Here is a 17023-nt window from a genome sequence, read left to right as displayed (position 1 = left end):
ATTTCACACGTATAGAAACCTTAAGGATTGCAATGTTATGGCACACCAGCACTTCTAAACACACCACTTATCACCAGAAGGTGATTTTTGTAGTCATCTTGCTGGCAAGTAATTCAATTCTATAATTTGAGTATCTGCTTTCTTGAACCATTTCTGGTACCAAATTAGTATAGGCAGCCCTAGAAACAAGTATATAAGTATACAAGGCCAGATTCTTATTTGGGAGGCATAGAAAAAAATAGCAGAAGCATAGAGAAGTAATACAGAGAAGGAAAAGCAGCCAAAACAGAAGAGTTATTTTTAAATTTTTTTTTTTTTCAACTTTTTTTTAATTTACTTTTGGGACAGAGAGAGACAGAGCATGAACGGGGGAGGGGCAGAGAGAGAGGGAGACACAGAATCGGAAACAGGCTCCAGGCTCCGAGCCATCAGCCCAGAGCCTGACGCGGGGCTCGAACTCACAGACCGCGAGATCGTGACCTGGCTGAAGTCGGACGCTTAACCGACTGCGCCACCCAGGCGCCCCCAGAAGAGTTATTAAACCAGCTACCACAAGTGCTGATGAGCTTAACCCTGTGGGGGGAGGAGGGTAAACACTGGCATGTATTCATTCATTTAATTAATTAATTAATTAATTAATTTAATTCAACTAATTAATAACTATTATCATTATCAAATAAGATGAAACAGAAATAATCATCAGCATATCTAGTAAGACACTCTAAAAATGTTTTTAATATTTTTATTAATATAGATAAAATTAAACAAGAGCCCCATAATATTGGTGAGTTGCTACTGTCTTTTGTTTCATGGAGACATTACTATGTCTAATTGTGCTTCATAAAATGAAGACTGTCAGCTGACTATGAAATACAAGGCTTAACAAATCTAGAAGATAATAATCTATATTAAAGGGTATCTATGTACCCTCTGGTCTGGCAATTTTTTAAGTCAGAAGAAAGAGCTTAATTTCACTTTGGTCAAAAAGAGGTTGGCATTTGGAGATAATCATATTTGCTAGTTTAATCAAATGTTTCTGATGCTTTGTTTCAGAAGTATTAAGATTATTCACTTCATGTGTATGTGTGTGCATTTGTCGGTGTGTAGATAGAAATAAATTTGAACATTTTATTGTAAATACTCGTTTAATTTGTTAAGAACACTACTTACGTGATAGTATATTCGGTATATTGATTATTATATTTTGATAAATATCTCAAGTTCTAACATATTGAAATTCATCTCCTACTTGTCCTCTTTGTGGGCTCTTAATCTCTGCTTTCTCTTTCACTTTTTTTCTCTTTCGGTCTCCCTCTCTCACTCTTTTCCCCTAGTTCAGTTTACTTGCTTTCCCACATGCATACCAAAAAACAAACAAACAAACAAAACAAGAGTTACAGAATAAAATCATGGTTGTAAAAAATAGCATACAGACTGGAGGAAAAGTTTAAAAAAATATTTGTATGCATTTTTTATATTGTGTGTATTTTAGGAAGAATATGCATACTTCTTTTCCTAAAAAAAAAAATTGTTCCTTTTACTCATGTAGATTATTTAAAATTTGCATTTTAAATTTCTTAAGTAATTTTAATTTGGTGGTGAAACTCAGGATTTTTTTAACATACTATTAAAGAAACTATCAAATCTACATCATATTTAATATACTTCTGTCCACTAATCATATCTTAAAGAAAGCATATATAAACTGAGTTATACACTATTAAGTATGACTTATATTTAGTCATAAAAAGCTGCTTGTAAGAAGTGTCATTTTTTTGGCATAACTAATGAATTGCAAAATGCATTTTGACTTTCTGTGTTAGTAAGAAAGACAAATCTGATAAACCCATTCCATTGCTTTAAAACCTTTTATGGCTCCCCAATTCTCCAAGAATCAGTTCTAAAATCCTTAACGTGGCCTGCATTACCTGGTAAAACATTGCATTGGCTTACTGCAGCCTTGCCTCCCACCACTCACTATAATTTTGTTTCACTGAGTCCTGAGTGTTCCTTTAAAAACAAAATAAATTTAATTCAGAAGACTTTAAAGCCTTTCCAACACACATAGAAAAAAAAATTCAAATTTTTTTGCCATGAACTTAAATGCTTTACATGCCCTGGCTTCTAATTCTCTTCGGTCCCCTCCCACACAACTTCTGTGGCAACCACACACAACTTCTTACGTTTCTCAAACCAATTCAGCTTCTTTTGCCAAAGGGCCCTTGCATTTTCTGTTCTAACCCCTCAAATTCTTGTCGTGGATTCTTCTCAAAGGCCTAGAGAAGCTCAAAAGTCATTTCTTCAGAGAAAACTTCACTGATTACTCTATTTAATGTAGTAGCTCTTAACAACTTTTATTTCCTTCATAGACAATAATACCATAAATAGTATTTATATGTTACATGTGCACATGTGAGCATATGCATATGCATACATGTGTGTATATATGTGTACACACATAAACACACACGCATATTCTATCTCCTCCTTTTAACAGGTAAGCTCTGTGAGGATATAAGGGTAGGTATCTTCTCTATATTGTTCACTATATCTGGCCTAACAGAGAAAGATACTTGATATAATATTAGATGGGTTAAAAAAAAAGTTTAGATGCTTCTCTCTATGCATCACATCTATTGTATCACCACGTATAGAGGATTAAAACATGAATGCTTTAATCAGTTAAAGCAGTTAAAGCATGAATGTAAAAATATTAAAATAACCACACATTGAGGATTTATATTTTGTATTTCTCATTAACTGTCAGCTAAATTATTATGATTTTAAATCAATAAGGAGCTTTATGAGGTCAAAGAATTGATTCAAATTTTAAACTGTATAATCAGAATTAGTGCAACTGAGAGTTTATTCATTGGAAGCAGTTTATTATTACTTAGCTGTTTATAGAAAGAGAAAAATGTATTCAGAGCATACAATGTTTATTCATTAATTTATAAAAGTTAGTGTAATGGGTTTTATTATAAGAAAAAAAAATCCTTGTTAATAAGGGCTCTTTCACAATGAACATCAAAATACCCAGTCACGAGAACAGATGGTTCAATCAACAGGAAAAAAAAAAAGTTTCCCTTATTAAATGCATCTTCAAACTATTAATGTGAATTTTGCCCTAATTCAGTAAAAGTTGTATCAATCCCAAGATGGAGATAAATTGGCAAGATATGCATTCGGAAGTCTTATACAGACTTTAGAAGGCCACATCTGTTGGTGCTCTCATGATCTTATTTAGAAAGATTATCTCACAACAGATGTTCATGAGTATTTCTAGAAAATAAAATACTATGATAGCATAATGTGTACTTATATAAAAAGCTTAGGCCAAAGAAATCTCTAATAGATTGCTTATATGTCTGAAATGTCAACATAATGTGCTATAATACTTCAATATTTTAGAAAGTATTTCCTACAAAGAAGGTTCTCTTCCTACTTAACTACAATGCAAGTGTTAAAATCAAGAAATTACTAACATATTGCTACCATCTAATTCTCAGATCCAACTCATATTTGCCAACTTTTCTAATAAAGGAGAACATTCCAGACTAGAATCACGTGTTGCTTTTTGTTTTCACTTCTATTTTGTCTTACTCAAACTAATTTTTTTTCTGTTTTTATTTGGCTTTTATAACCTTGACATTTTGAAGATTATATGCCAGTTATTTTTATTAAGTTCTTCTATTTAGTTTGCCTAATATTTCCTCATGATTAGTTTTAGGTTATGCATATTTGTTAGGAAAATCACAGAAGTGAGGATTTTTTTCTCCCACTGCATGCTATTAGGCGGCACATATTTTCTATTAGGCACATTAGTGATGTTAACTCTGCTTGATTAAGATACACTTTCCAGTCTTCTCTATTGTAAAATTACTTTTTCCCTTCATCATCAATAAGTAATTTTGAAATCATATATCATGGATGCCATCCTCATTTTAATTATTTGCTTATAGACTCAAGGCATGCTATTATTTGTAATGGATTATAATCTTATAACTATCATTATTTTTCTAATGAAAGTATTGCGATTTTGCCAGTGGAAGTCCCTTAGTTTGGATTCTGTGTCTTTTTGATATGCCTTCATCATTCTTTGAGTACTTCCTAGATTTCTTGCATAAAGGATATTCTGGATAACATACTGTTTTTCTACCAGCCTTCAAATCACACATTTCACCAAAAAGTCCTGGTAATGTTTAGTGGAGAATGATATTATGAAACTAAGATCTAGATTTTATGCATACTCATTGTTGTCACTGTTCCTAGGTCCTCTCAGCAAACAAAGCTAAGGAAAATATGTTTGAGTGCACACACACACACACACACACACACACAGACATTTATATGTTTGTTTATTTATATCAGTTCTATACAAAAGAATTTTCTGTGATTATTTAGACTATGTGTACATGCAAACAGATAAAATATATCAATCAATAGAATAGCAATAAATACACAGAAAAACAAGTATGTGTAATTATGTGTGTAGATATGTCTATGTAGATAAGTAAATGTGCCAGTTATCAATTCATCACCTCTAAACCACCCTCCATTGCCTTTTGATGGCAATTGCCTTTGTCAGCTAGCATGATGATAAAATTTTGCCAGTAGAGGGCACTGGAGATACACTGTAGGACGACGGGCTTTCTGGGTTCCAGTGAGCTTCTCTTTTTCTTTCTTCTGTGGGGCTCAAACACCTGGTGAGTTTCAGTGGCACCTCCAGCAGTTTCAGTGGCATCTCACAGGAAGCTTCCTAAAGGTAAATGGAGTGACACCCCCATAGGAAGCTTCCCAGTGAATTCCGTGGACATTCCACCTGGGTTCCAGAGGCTGAGTTCCAAGGTCTTCCTATTTTTGTCTTTCAGACAACTTCTAAGTAATGGTTTCTAGGTAAGCTCTTGTGGGTGTCCAGCCAGCTTCCCGGAATTCAACATCATCCTTCCTGGAAAACTTGAGAGTAGCTTTCTGGAAAATCCAACCAGTGTCTTAGTTAGATTTCCAGAGAATTCATTACCCCAGTCCCCACAGACAGCTTCCCAGAAAAAGTCATCAACACTTCTGTCTGTCAACCTTGGACTGACGATTGAACCAGTTCTTGCTCAGGATAACAAAACAGACTTCTCCACCATCCAGTGGACTACAACCATATCCTTGCCAAGAAGATCTGAATTCCAGCCTTGGAAAGCCCCCCACATCGTTTCTGAGTTTGTTTCTTTCTTGGGTACTCTCCTTTATCACAGGGTATTATTTAGAATTTTCTTTATTACCTTTATACTAAACCTTCCCCATTCAAGTTACTGTGTGGTTTAGATCTCCTGACTGAAACCCAACTGATAAAATACAGAAATAAATATAGGTCCGATTAGGTGTATTTATAGGAGTGTTTTTGTGTGTACACAAATATATACACACATTTTTATATGTCCTCTAAGTATTTGAATATATATTTCTGTGCTGTCCAATATACTACTAACCACATGAAATGGTTACATACTTGAAATATGGCTACCATGATGGAAAAGTTGAACATTTAATTTTATTTAACTTTAATTAATGTAAATTTAAATAGCCATATGTCACCAGTGGCTGCTGTACTAGACAATGCATATGTATGCATACACACAATCACAAGTGCATGAGTTTGCAACTATATTTATTTCGTATTTGTCAGCATCTAGTTGTCAGTTCAATGCAATACAGACTTCTCTGGTGATCATGCTTTCTGTATTTGCACCCCCTTGGTCCCAACACCCTTATATCTTTACTTATTTAATAAGTCCCTTTGTATGTGCTCAAACCTGTATCATTCCCTCCTTACCTCACCCGTACTTTGGAATCTTGGACTGGGTTGCCACACCCCTGCTCCTTAACAGACACTGCTACCCTTTCATGCATATGCTCCCCTGACTACTCCGATCCCCCAACCATTCTAGGACACCCACTGCATTCTGTACTCTAATATACAGCCTTAGAAGCTTTTCTATGCAGATGCAGACACTCTCATTTCCAGGCCCTAATATTCCATTTACAGTGGCCTTCCCCATAAACACCCTTTTCACTGCAGTTAGGATCTATCACTGATATGAGTCTATGTACCAAGCCAGTCTTTTGCAAATAACTCTCCCATTCTGGGCTTTGACATCTTAGGCCAGACTCTCCATAAAGGATACTCTACTCACCCTAGTCAAGATATGCCACTGTGTTTAGTGCTATGATATGTTCCTCTTCCATATTTAACACAGATCCCTCATAGAGCCCAAAAAATGGCTTTGGACTGAATTTGGCAGAAAGGACATGAAAAGGAGTTAAAAAAACAAAAGGGGAAAAAGCATTCTTGTTTTTGTTTTTGTTTTTTGGGGGGTGATCTTTGATCTATCATTAACTGATAGAATAACATTGAAATCTCAAATTATGATTTCACTGTTTATTCATTTTATTAATTTATCCCCCCCTTCATGTTGAGGTATTTTGCTAGTTGCATCTAGGTAAAAATTTTACAATATTTTCTTAGGAAACGTAACTTCCCTTATCATGTAATGGTGGTGTCCACCTCGAATAATATTTTTTGTTGTAAAGTCAATTCTATTTCTGATATTAATTATCTGTTGTAATTTTATTATTGTTTACTGAATTTTCACTCACTTTCCCACTCTATTGATAGACTTTCCCACTCTACTGATGCTCATCTTTACTATATGGTTTGCTTTGGGAAGTGCTATTTTGTGGAAGTGATAGTGTGTCCTCAAGTAGAGTCTTTAGGTAGTCTGGCAAATTTCTATCCCTCATCTGCTTTCTACCATGAGAAAATGTTCCATAAATAAATTGGTTCTTCAATATACACTCAGAAAAGACAAGGCCTGTGGACCAGATCTGAACCCAATGTAACATCTGGAACAGAATTTCACCAGTCAGCATGCAGGCCAGTGAAATAATAGTAATTATTATTATTATAAGATATGGATATTTTGGGGATTTTTGAAAACAATATTAACGCACCAAATGCTGACTAATATAGTAATTAGTGGAGGAACGATAAAAGAGAAAATATGTAGAAATTCTGAGATTGGAAATATGAACTCTCAAGAAAATACTGTCACAGGTAATATTAAGATCTGTTATAGCAAGCTCTGATTGGATTGAAGTTGCCCCCAATGAAATGTATTAATTTAAAAAATAAAAAAAGGACTTAAGTAAAAAAGAATAAGCTATGTGCCACTGATGCCTTTTTTGTCTAAAGAATATGTATTCAAGTCAAGAAAGAAATAGCATTTCTTAAAAAGAATTGCAGGTGTGGTGTGACTGGAATCATATCAACAAATTATAATAATTAGGACAAATCTAATGACATTTTGCAATAAATCCATGGCCAAAATTGCCATCTTGGATAAAACTTTGACAATTTGAAAGGGAAATTTACCCTTGAGCACACAATACTTTATGAACAGAAATCTGACTGAGAAAGAGACTCAGCCGGAGGTGATATTCTCTAATGCTTTTTCCAAATGTGTCCACGTGATAATATGAAATAGTCAGAAACACCCAGAAAGTAGAAGGAAAGAGGAAGGAAGGGTGAGAGGGAGGGAAGAAGGAAGGGGAAAGAAACATTCAATACAAGGTGATGGAACAAAGTTCTATTATAAAAGGAGAAGAACTGAAATCACACTGCAGGCATCTATAGAAATTCTGATCTCCCTTGATTAGGCCCTTGTACTACTACCTGGGAGTAGCTTACCAGGCCATTATTCATGATGCTTGGACTCTACTCTCATGTATATGTATATATTTGTGGCCAAATATATTATTTTTAGAAAAATTCACTCTTCCCTCCTGTAACCTCCAACAAAATTATATATTTCCTTTCCTTACTGATATGGATGGGTCATGTAACTTGCTTTGACAAATAGAATATGGAAGGAGTCAACAGTATACCATCTCCCAGATAACATGTAAAGAGTCACTATAACAGACATCTTACGTGTCTGTCCAGATAGGATATGCTTTTTCAAACTGGAGCCAGGAACAAGAACACACATAGAGTAGACCCAAATCCACCATGCCTCTGAAATAGAGCCATGGCAGGCAACCCGCAACCTTTTGAGTAATAAATATATAAGCAATTGAGAATTTTACACAAATTTATTGTAGCACAAATGTATATATTATTTTATATAATCCATTTGTTCCTCCTATTTTTCTGTTTAATTTTTCATACATGATTTTTCAATTGATAATCTACAGTTCTTCCTTAATAAGAGTATTATATTCCTAAACTTAATTTGATTTCCAGTGTTTTAGCCATACCATAATTGATATCTATCTCGAAAAGTTTTGATAATTTAGCATATATGATATTTTATATTTACTAATTATTAAAAAATTGGAATATTATAAAACACGAAATATTTGCATTCATGATTAATACTTCCATTTCTAATTAGCTTACTTTTTCATTGTTTAACTATTATCTATCCTTCCTTTTGATACTATAGTATGTCTCAATGATTGACTTGTCTACTTTTAGATTTGAAGCAAAAATATCTTGAACTTATGTCACTTACTGTAAGCAGTTAAAATATCTTCAGTTACATTCAGTAAAACTTTCAACCTAGAAACTCACTCTGAAAAAAAAAAAGCTATGACAGACTATGCTATAAAAACATTTCAGTATTACCTATTATTAATTACAATGTATGTCATGATGGGTTTTCATTTTGAACATTTATCTATAGTATAATTAATTCTGTTTGTATCTTTCTCACTTTCAATTAGAAAAAATCATAAGCAGGTGATTCTCATTTTTTTTTTAAGTTTGACACTTAGACATCTTATGCCAAGGAGTAACACTTAACATCAGTTTATCTGTTTTATAGTGAGACTTCTAGTGGGACAATAATAATCTTTGAAACAGTTAGTGCTTTTTGCAATACTGCAAAGAATGAATGAGACAAACATAAATTGATCTAATATACTTGGCTCATAGATCTTTTTAGTTCACAGATTTTAGAATCCAATGAATTACTGATTTCATTTATTTAATAAAACTTATTTCTCAACACGTAAAAACAAAGGAAAAAAGAAAGAGAGAGAGAGAGGGAGACAAACCAAGAAAGAGACTTTTTTTTAAATTTTTTTTTAACGTTTATTTTTGAGACAGAGAGAGACAGAGCGTGAACAGGGGAGGGGCAGAGAGAGAGGGAGACACAGAATCTGAAACAGGCTCCAGGCTCTGAGCAGTCAGCACAGAGCCCGATGCGGGGCTCGAACTCACGGACCGTGAGATCATGACCTGAGCCAAAGACGGACGCTTAACCGACCGAGCCACCCAGGCGCCCCCAAGAAAGAGACTCTTAACAAATTGATGGTTACCAGAGAGGAGGTGGGGGGATGGCTGAAATAGGTAATGGGGACTCAGGAGTACACTTCTTATGATGAGCACTGGGTGATGTATGGAGTTGCTGAATCACTATATTGTACACCTGAAACTAATACAACACTGTGTGTGCTGGAATTCATATTTTTTTAAAAACTTGTTTTTTTGAAAGAAATAATGATAACATTATTGTACACCAAAGAAAATCGGTTAATGTATTTTAATATTTTATTTGTTTTTCATTATGGGATTTTAATCTATACATGGAGAGTGGGGAACTAAAGGTGTTTAGTCTCTAGACCAGAAATCCTTTTGACAACTGAGTCTATAATCTATATTCAGTCACCTTTTTTTTCTATTTATGAAATACTTGATTTATGAAATTGGACTTTCTCCTGTGGAGACTGTGATTTTGCCAAGCTAATGGATAGGAGCTGTATCTTCTTTTCTGTTCTGTATAAAGCAAACAAAGGGAAGAAAAGCTGACAGAATTTTAAAAATGTCAATCAAGTAGCAATTGCAAAGTTGAAAAGCAGAAGGCAATGGCATTCCTGACAAGCTGACAATACCCACAGTTCTTGATAGAAATCACTTTGAGTCTGAATGACTAGCACAGGGCAAAGTCTGACAGCTGATTTATGCACGTAACTAAAGAAGGCAGTAGGAAGAACGTGAATGTATTGAAGACTAAGTTAGAAATAGACCATAACAAGGAAAGGTGATGGACATCTGCTTTCTCCTTGCAACCACCATAATAACACACCCCACACCTTGTATTTAAACTTCTTTCTTAACATTATCTAAAACAAATAAGACTGAGAGAAAGAAATAATAATATGATTAGTTTATTTAGTTTTTATTTATTATCTTATGTACTTGTCAATTCAGGGGCGCCTGGGTGGCTTGGTTGGTTAAGCATCAACTCTTGATCTCAGCTCAGGTCTTGCTCTCAGGAGTCATTGAGTTCAAACCTTGTATTGGGCTCCACACTACACGTGAAGCCTATTTAAATATATATATACAATAATATATATGTATATATATACATATATATAATTTAAAATATATATATTTCTTATTCAAAAATATATCTAATTTAAAAAATATATAAATATATTTTTTATTTAAAATATATTTGTCAACTCAAATTTTACTAATTTAAATATTAATCACAGCTAAAAAATACCTACACAGTACCATCTAGAATGCTGTTTGACCACACTGGGCATCACATTCTTTCCAAATTGACACATAAAATTTACCATCACACTCCATACATTATCAATTTGGCAGCCATACACTACTCTTTAAATCATACTTAATCTCCTAGTAAAGACAATAGCGAAGTCATACTTCTGCCTAGCATGATGCATTTATCCTGTGTACTGTTAGAGCTTCTCAACCCTTTCCCCAAAAAGAATGGAAAATCTTTGGGTGATGTTCACACTTTTGCTTGAAAACCTGTAAATTAAATACTATGATGAAAAGTTAATACTTATTATATGATAAAGTGATAAAAAGGTCAAGAAAACAAAGATGATTTGACACACACACACATGCATATTCATAACAAAATAGGGAAGAAATACTGATAACAACTACAGCTCCGGCTTTGTAACTTGCCACCTAGCTGTAGCTGGTATTTAAAAATATCTTTCTCCACTGTCCATTCTATATTTCTTTGTGCTCAGCAGGCACCTCAGCTGATTACTCATTATTTTTTGAGTGATTTCTGATACCATGTTTTTTTTTAATTATAGCAAAACATCGAACATGAAATCTATCCTCAACATATTTTTAAGTGTACAATATGGTATTATTAACTATAAGCATTATGTTGTACAGCAAATGTCAAAAACTTCTTAATCTTGCATAACAAAATATACACACATTGAACATCTCCCCATTTCCCTCTCCCGCTATGCACTAGCAACCACCATTCTACTCTCTGCTTCTAGAATTTTGACTATTTTAGATACTTCATGTAAGTGGAATATGTAATATTTGTCCTTATGCCACTGGCTTATTTCACTTAGTAAAATGTCCTTCAGGTTCATACCTACAGCAGAATATCCTTTTTTAAGGCTGAATAAAATTCTGTTTTCTATATATACCACATTTTCTTTATCCATTAACCCACTGATGACATTTAGGTTGTTTCCATATCTTGGTTATTGTGAATAATGGTACTTTGAAGTTGAGAGTGCAGATACCAGAGTTCAATTCTTTTAGATGTATACTCAGATGTGGGAATTCTGGATCATATGGTATGATATGATACATAGACAAATGAGACAGATTAGAGAGCCCATAAAAAATACATACCCAAATGATCCTCAAAAAGATGCCAGGAATGCAAAATGGGGAAAGGACTAGCTCTTCAACAAATCAATGATATAACTGGATATTCACATGCAAAAGAATGAAACTATTCTCTTATCTTACACCCTACACAAAATCAATTCAAAATGTATTAGACTTCTATGTCAGAACTTAATCTGTAAAACTCCTAGAAGAAAATATAGGGCAAAATATTCCCAATATTGGTCTTGGCAATAATTTCTTGGATATGATACCAAAAGCACAAGCAACAAAAGCAAAATAGAACAGTGGGATTACATCAAACCAAAAAGCTTTTACATAGCACAGGAAGCAACCAACAAAATAAAAACACAACCTATGGAATGGGAAAAAAACTACAAACCATATATCTGATTGTGATTAATATCTAAAATATTTAAAAATTCCTACAACTCAGTATAAAAACAACACATACATGAACAAAGAACTTGAATAGACAATTCTTCAAAAAAGACACACAAATAGTCAACAAGTATATGAAAAAGTGCTCAACTTCATTAATCAACAGGGAAATGCAAATCAAAATGACAATGAGATATCACCTCATACTTGTTAGAATGGTTTATTAAACAACAATACATATAACATCTTGAGTTAAACAAGTACTGGCAAATATGTGGAAAAATCAGAACCCTTGCAAAATGTAAAATAGCTTAACAGATATGCATAAAAAAATTAGAACTACCAAATGGTCATGGTATTGACCTGGTTCTGTGACCCAAACTCTCATTGCTAATGGACTATTAGTTGTCCTGCTTGCATTGGGTTGTTATAGTTTTCCATTAACTTCAATAATAGGGTATGATGATATTAAAAGATGTCCTAGGTGATCTCATATAGTCCAAACATATCCTTCCACTTTCATTGTGTTGTAGTGGCAGTATAATTTCCCCTTAGTAATATGGATCAGTAGACAATTGGAATTGTCTATTCAAGTTATACATTCCAGAACTGGGGAAATAACCACAAGATATGTTCATGGACCCACAAACTGATCTGATCTGATCTAAGTTAAAATCTATAGATCACCTGACCTCCACAAACGCCCTACTCTAACTAGTAGACCACAGTGATCTTTTGGAACTCCTGGAATCAATATCAGTAAGAACCAGTGTCCAGTAATCTTGAAAAGTTTCATCATTTTCTTTCCCCCAATACACACTCTGAAAGTTCATAGGTTCCTTTGGGGGAAGACTGGGAATAAGATTAATAATATAAATTTTAACAGAGTAACAGGATCCTTCCTATAGGATCCTATAGGGACTCATTTTCCCCTTCATTCAAGAGGTTCAGTGTCTTAATACTGATGCAATACACAGAATTGAATGAGAGGCTTTGAATCTGTTTTTATGATTTAAGTTATACTTCTGTTCACTTGACCTAGATCTGCTTACACAGATCAAATAAGAAATAAGTCAGAGAAAGACATATACCATATTATTTCACTCATGTAGAATTTAAGAAATAAAACAGATGAACATAGGGGAAGGGAAGAAAAAATAAAACAAAAACAGAAAAGGAGACAAATCATAAGAGACTCTTAAATATAGAGAACAAACTAAGGGTTGCTGGAGGAGAGGTGGGTGGGAGAGGGGTTAGACGGGTGATGGGTATTAAGGAGGGTACTTGTAATGAGCAGTGGGTGTTAGTGATGAATCACTAAATTCTATTCTTGAAACCAATACTATACTATATGTTAACTAACTTGAATTTAAATAGAAAAGAAGAAAGAAGAAGAAGAAAAAGAAGAAGAAGAAGAAGAAGAAGAAGAAGAAGAAGAAGGAGGAGGAGGAGGAGGAGGAGGAGGAGGAGGAAGAAAAAGAAGAAGAAGTAAACAAACAAAAAAAGAATTTAGCAGACTTCCCAGCTATTTCACTTTAGGGATACCACAGACAACCAGCCAACACCATAGGGTTTTGAAAATCAGAATATTCTAAAAACTGATTTGACTCTGTGTTCCATTACGGTAACCATGCTTACCTTGCATGTAGGCTTCCCAATTCAGGGGCAGTAGTTCCTGTTGTAATTTATGACCCACAGAAAAGAGTAACGAAGTTGTACAACTAAGAACTCTTTTAGTAAAAGATCGTTTGAAAATTATTAAGCATCCATTATGTTGTATTTTAAGATTCTGAATAAGATATCAAAGTGAAATTCCATTATATAATCAATAATCCCTATATTTATAACAAAAATTAATATTTAAATATTCTGTGCTCTTTTCTTCTTTGAAAATTTGAAGTCATAATTTGGTTAAATTGAATGCAATAATTTAGTGTCATTTATAATAATATTGTTACTTTAATGCAAAAATTTTAAGTAACATTAAGGATATGGAATTCATGTGAGCAGAAAACTAAAATTAGAATTTATTTTATAAATTAAATATCTCTCTGTAATGTCCTAGCAATATATAAGAAGAATTTATAAATATCGATATCAATTTTATTTTTTTTTAATTTTTTTTTAACGTTTATTTATTTTTGGGACAGAGAGAGACAGAGCATGAATGGGGGAGGGGCAGAGAGAGAGGAAGACACAGAATCAGAAGCAGGCTCCAGGCTCTGAGCCATCAGCCCAGAGCCTGACGCGGGGCTCGAACTCACGGACCGTGAGATCGTGACCTGAGCTGAAGTCGGACGCTTAACCGACTGAGCCACCCAGGCGCCCCATCAATATCAATTTTAAAACAGCAAAATATTTTAAAGAAAATCATTTTAATTTTTTCTTAATACTTTTATGGCTTTGAAATATCAAGTAATTTTTCCTGAAATATTCACATAATCAATATATGACATATTAATTGATACCTATATAAAATACTCATAAGTGTGTGTATATACATATATATGCAACACAACTAATATATACACATAATTCTGTAAAAATTGCTGATTATATGAAGAAATCCTTTATAACCTGGTTTCCTGGGATATGTGCACATGCTTCAGGAATTCTGTAAAAATCTTTAAACTTCATGCAAATACTTGTATAGATTATTTTTTCCTTTGGAAAGGGTACAAGTTTCAGCAGTTTGCTATATGTCCATTACTAAATAAGGCTCTAAACCATTATTTATAACATAGAAATACTGATTTTTTTTATATCTCAAATGGGAAAACTGGATTAATGAAATCAGTTTGGATTTATTACCAACTGCCATAGGTACTTTTCTTTATTCTAAATAGCTTTCTGTCCAAAGGGCTATGGACTCGCTTGGGGTTCACATATGGCATATATATTTATCTCCACAGTCTTAAACCATTGTAAACAAACAGATCAGGATTGTTAAAGGCCAGACTCAGAAAAAATTTACACTGAAGCACATAAAATGCCTGTTGAAAAGCAGAACCCTGTCTCAACCGAGTCTACATTTTTATAGCCTATAATTATTTCATATGGTTAGTAGGAATGGTTTATGATGTGCTAGAATATCATTCCTTGAGCTGAAAAAAATATTCTCAAAAATTACAGAATATTATAAGTTGCATATATTTAATGCATACAAATTGTATCTCTGTTGATTAAAAGCAAACCAAACTTTCTGCTTATAATCATTATTTGAAACCATCCTAATTCTCATGCATATTAGCAGTGGGGTACATTATTATTGTTATACAGGGCAGAGACCTTTTCAGTACTTATAAATCTAAGAGAGCTAATGCCAGAGTGATATTTCACAAAATGTGCTGCCACCGGGGAGTCTGAACATATTTCATTTTCAGTAGCGACATTGAGTATCCTAATTGCCAACACTCCCAAGCCACTATCAAGGTATTCTGTCATCCATTTTCACTAGCAGTTTGTCTGTCTCTATTCCTTGTCCTTTACTTGTTTTCTACTTTCTCTTTCTCTGTCTCTTCAAAAATGCTGACAGATTTTAGCTGACTTGTAAGATTCATAAAAACCCACCTATAGTATCACTAATCCGAACACTTTCATCTGTGATTTGAACAATTTATACCTTTATAAATGGTAATGATAACATCACAATTATTCTTCTAAAATATTTGCTTTTTTCATATCTAACAGTATGTTTATGCATGTCCTACTTTGTCTTATAAAATGGTAAATTTTCTATAGGGCAAATTAGATGGACTTGCACAATGGATTGTTAGAACTCATAATTGTACTTGATAATAATGCTAAAGACAGTATTACTTTAGGTTATTTTTCCCAAATATCTGATAATAGTAAACATGATTTAGCTATTAATAATAATGCATTAGTACACTCTTCTTCGGAGGATGATGAAATATATGCAAATAACTCCTTTTCCATTTAATGTAAAATAATCAATTCATCCGTACCTATGGAGAATTTATGTTTCTACTATAAATACATACGGAGAAACTTTCCTTAGGATTTGATTTGATTTGATTCCTATTTTATTTTGAGGGGGAGAGAGAGAGCGAGTGAGAGAGAGAGAGCTCACCAGCAGGGGAGAGGGGCAGAGGAAGAGAGAGAGAGAATCTTAAGCAGGATCCCCAGTCAGCAAGGCTCGACCTTATGACACTGGAATCATGACCTGGGTCAAAATCCAGAGTCGGGAGCTCAACCAACTGAGCCGCCCAGGCGTCCCTTTTCTTAGGTATCCCTTTGGCTATGTGTCACAAGTTTATATGTGTAAGATTAGCATTTTCAGTTAGCACCTTCTCATTTTAGACATATTGTAAATACTATTATTACTCTCCTTTAATATTTGGATATTTAGAATTTAGATATTTAGAATGTTGGTTTTTCAAATTCTATAGGATTTGATTTATGAAATTTAGGTCAGTTTTCATAAATATTCCTATGTGTTTATAAAAAAATGTATATTGCAGTTGTTAGGTGCAATGATCTACAGGTTTTCTGTTAAGCTTGCTTATTATGTGGATAAATCTGTAATTTAACAACTTATATGGGAAGGTATGTTGTTTGTACATTTTATTTTTCAGTTTCCTATTAGTATATTTAAAGAAATTCAGGAAAAAACATGAAGATAGAAGCCAACTTACCTTGGGTTGAGGAGGAAAGTAAGAAGAAACATTGAGGAAATTTAGACTAAGGTTTTAGAAATTTAAGATGATTTTAAAAGATAGCCTACACTTAATTTTTTTTTCAAAAAATATTTTGTTCATAATTTCCAATGATATCACAAATATTGAGCATACATATTAACTTTACTTAAAATGCTGTGACCCCTCAAATGGAAATTTAAACGCACAAAACCAGAAATACATATATCTTGTATTGTTTCTCTCAGTGATTAGTTTCCTAATGACAGCAATTAATATACTGCAA

The sequence above is a fragment of the Neofelis nebulosa genome, chromosome 3, assembly GCF_028018385.1.
Source record: "Neofelis nebulosa isolate mNeoNeb1 chromosome 3, mNeoNeb1.pri, whole genome shotgun sequence".
Classification (NCBI taxonomy): Eukaryota; Metazoa; Chordata; class Mammalia; order Carnivora; family Felidae; genus Neofelis; species Neofelis nebulosa.
The sequence above is the reverse complement of the archived record's forward strand: the minus strand, read 5'-3'. Positions refer to the sequence as shown.